This window comes from Limulus polyphemus, unplaced genomic scaffold (assembly GCF_000517525.1).
Source record: "Limulus polyphemus unplaced genomic scaffold, Limulus_polyphemus-2.1.2 Scaffold5831, whole genome shotgun sequence".
Lineage (NCBI taxonomy): Eukaryota > Metazoa > Arthropoda > Merostomata > Xiphosura > Limulidae > Limulus > Limulus polyphemus.
Genome location: NW_013671441.1, coordinates 29037 through 33310, shown reverse-complemented (window position 1 = coordinate 33310; position 4274 = coordinate 29037).

Here is a 4274-nt window from a genome sequence, read left to right as displayed (position 1 = left end):
TTGTTACTTCTTGTTTCATACAGCAATTGTAGCGATTTGATCACTGAGCTTTGCAGCTCTCTGCCGCAGGCAGACTGTTTGTCGTCGAGTGAATAATGAGCATGCGCGATTTTTCTTGGGGAAACATTCTAACTACCCATGCTTATGCAACAGGTTCTTGTCAGAAAGCGTAACGGTCGTACATACAAACAAGCAGAATAATAGTATAGATTACTATATGTTAATTCTTACCTGTGCTATTACGTATGGATGATTCAATTTCCATCCCTACCATCTTATTTACGTTGTTTTTGAAGGATTGATGTTAGCCATCCCTACATTTACTTCCTTTTTTGAAAAGTTTTCTTTCCTTTACTTGTTTGCTTGTTTGTTTTTTTGTAATACAGTGTTTCAACAGACATATGAAGGTTTTATTCACCCTGTACTTAAGCTTTTTAAAGGAACACCAAATTGCTGTAAGAAAGCAAACTTCAAGGGGTAATGATAACATCGTGTACAATATAATTATGATTTTTTTTTTAATTACTACTAGTTATTAATAATACTTATAAAAGCGGATACTGCGTTTAAAACTATTTCACCTCAGTGAAATTGGTTGTCATCATTGTTTTGGTTTTTGAATTATCATGTAATAAAAAAGAAGCAGAAGAAAGAACAAGAAATTCAAACTTTTTCCTATGATGTTTACAGACATTCCTAGAACTAGTGACTCAGTCATTACATAGATATTGTTATAAAAGGAAACACTGTATAGTATTGTAAAGTTATGATGATCTATTGAGGAAATATTCAAAATACCACTTAGATGAACAATCCGAGCCATCCCTACATAGGCAGTGCTGCCATCTACCTGATAAAGCCAGTAGAAAGAGAGTATTTGTGTCGCCATGTTCCTCGAGCGCCCTCTGTGTGCAGCTATTGCGAAGTTTTGAACCGCGACCTCTGGATGTTGTTGTATGGAATAGGAAGACTAGGAGCCTTAAAATTAAATTGTGATCCAGCAGACAAGCACGTACATTCCAAAGTGAGTAAAAATATCTACAATAGAACCTTACACGTAAGTAAGTTAGTAAGTTACACATAAGTAAGTTAATATGTTTACACATAAGTAAGTTAGTAAGTTACACGTAAGTAAGTTGGTACGTTTACACATAAGTCAGTTAGTAAGTTACACGTAAGTAAGTTAATATGTTTACACATAAGTAAGTTAGTAAGCTATACGTAAGTAAGTTAGTAAGTTACACGTAAGTAAGTTAGTATGTTTACACATAAGTAAGTTAGTAAGTTACACGTAAGTAAGTTGGTAAGTTTACACATAAGTTAGTTAGTAAGTTACACGTAAGTAAGTTAATATATTTACACATAAGTAAGTTAGTAAGTTACACGTAAGTAAGTTAGTATGTTTACACATAAGTAAGTTGGAACTTACTAACTGACTTATGTGTAAACGTAACACGTAAGTAAGTTGGTAAGTTTACACATAAGTAAGTTAGTAAGTTACACGTAAGTAAGTTGGTAAGTTTACACATAAGTAAGTTAGTATGTTTACACATAAGTAAGTTAGTAAGTTACACGTAAGTAAGTTAGTATGTTTACACATAAGTAAGTTAGTATGTTTACACATAAGTAAGTTAGTAAGTTACACATAAGTAAGTTGGTAAGTTTACACATAAGTAAATTAGTATGTTTACACATAAGTAAGTTAGTAAGTTATACGTAAGTAAGTTAGTAAGTTACACGTAAGTAAGTTGGTAAGTTTACACATAAGTAAATTAGTACGTTTACACATAAGTTAGTTAGTAAGTTACACGTAAGTAAGTTAATATATTTACACATAAGTAAGTTAGTAAGTTACACGTAAGTAAGTTAGTATGTTTACACATAAGTAAGTTGGTACGTTTACACATAAGTAAGTTGGTACGTTTACACATAAGTCAGTAAGTTACACGTAAGTAAGTTAGTAAGATACACATAAGTAAGTTAGTAAGTTATACGTAAATAAGTTAGTAAGTTACACGTAAGTAAGTTGGTAAGTTTACACATAAGTAAGTTAGTATGTTTACACATAAGTAAGTTAGTAAGTTTACACTTGGAATAAGCTGATTAAACTGCTCTACTGATGAACGATACTACGATACTTCGAGGCTAATATGCGATTTATATGTTTTTGCACACAGTACCAGTGGTGCCTTCAGATTTGTTCTGGATCCGCCACTGTGTGAGGCAGCGGTAAGTTTACGGATTTACAATGCTAAAATCCAGGGTTTGATTTCTCGTAGTGGGCAGGGCGCAGATAGCCCAATGTGTGGCTTTTAACAACGAAAACAACTATTTACTTCGTGGAAATCATAAATATATAAAATGGACATTCTTCAAATTAAAAAACGTATTTTAAATGTAATGGCTGACAGGAAGCAGGGTAAATCTGGGAAAATAATAAACATGGGGGAAACCTCAAAAGCCGTGACACTTGAAATTCTTTTTGTCATGATTAGAGTAAATTAATTTATAAGACCTTTTTTTTCCCCATTTTTATTAGCTATAATTTTGTGCGCCAGCAATGCCTCCAGTGGCTCAGCGGCATGTCTGCGGAGTTACAACGCTAGAAACCAGGTTTCGAGACCCATGATGGGCAAAGCACAGATGACCCATTGTGTAGCTTCGTGCTTAACTTCAAAAAAACAAACAAGCGCCAGTAATAGCGAGCGTGAAGCGCGCGTGTACCCGCTTCGATTTTATTACTCATCAGGATCTTTACCAGCCTACTCTCAAATTGAATTTCTTTTAGGAAGAGTTAGAGTAAATTAATCTTTGGCGTGATCAAATACATCAATCGACAGGGTTTGACCTCCTGAGTCCAAAACTGTAATTAGATCTCAATATGATGGAGCCATATGCTAAAAGTTTCTACTTGAAAAACTCGGAGCCATTTCTTCAGCCGCTATGTCGCGGTTAAAAAGGGAACTATTGAATTTTTCCAAAGTATAATACTCGTTAAAGTAGTGGGTTGGAGAAGCGAGGGTTGCAGGACGTGCAGAATCGTAAATGGGTTTGGAATCATCCAGGGAACGTGGATATTTTGTATTTCTAGCTATTGGAACAATACTTCTGAAGGCAAATTACGCAAGTATACGTTTATCTATGTGTGCTCTGGTACATTTTTCGGAAGTATTATCGGAAGTAAATCGCGGATGTACAGGAAGTCTTCGATTAGGGGAAGTTTAGCCTTATTTCCACGAGCAATAAGTGTGGTAAACGATTTTACGATACCTTCGATGCGATCAAACTACTCGCTTCCCACTTTTGAAGCTATGTTCATGGGTGTGTGAGAAAAGGCGCGCCCCTACCTGTTGGATCTCAAGCCAACAGCAAGCAAATGAGTTCTGTCCGAACATCAAGAGAACTTTCATAGTGTCCCCACAATGATGAAAGTTAATAGTCATTTCCTTTAAGTTAGCAGAAATTGTCCGTAATTATCCAAATCACCAATGAACGTATATATACGAATTAATAATACAGCAAACCAAACTATGTATTTTCCGTTTACTTTCTAGTAATTGATAGTGTAATTTTCATCGAACGACTCTTCCCCAGATATCTGATTTATAGCTATACATATACATATGTAATATTAAAGGGGTGGGATGTATCATCTTCCATATTTTATTATACGCTATGGTTATAAATTCAACTCAAGGATAGAAACCGAATCCGGAGAGGAAAGGAAGTCAATGAAGATCAAGAACCTTAATTAATTGTACACAGGTGTCTTCTCCCTCCTAATTTACGACCACTCCCTACACTCCAGAAGTATAAGCTTATAGGTGTCGCTAGTAGGATGCTCACACGGGTAGGGAGATCCCAATTGGAGGACGAGCGGTAGCAACGGTGAGGAGACAGTCTAAAAACATGTAATACCTTCAAACATTTAATGAATGTTGATCTATATAAGGTTTCAGTTTTGGTTTGTTTATTTAACTTAACGCAAAATTACACAACTAGCCATCTGTGTTCTGTCTACCGCGGTGACTCGGACACCGGAGTTTAGCGTTGTAAATCTGTAAACTCACCTCTGACCCATCGGAAAACATCTATATCACAAGCATAATATACACATATATATCTATTTACTTTTATAAAAACCAGTTGGGATCGATATATATATACGTAACCTAGCTAGCTATAGTAATATAGAAAGTTTTAGTGCTACAAAAATGTATTGAAACAAGAAAATCTGAAACTACAAAAATTGAAATCATAAATAATATTCAACG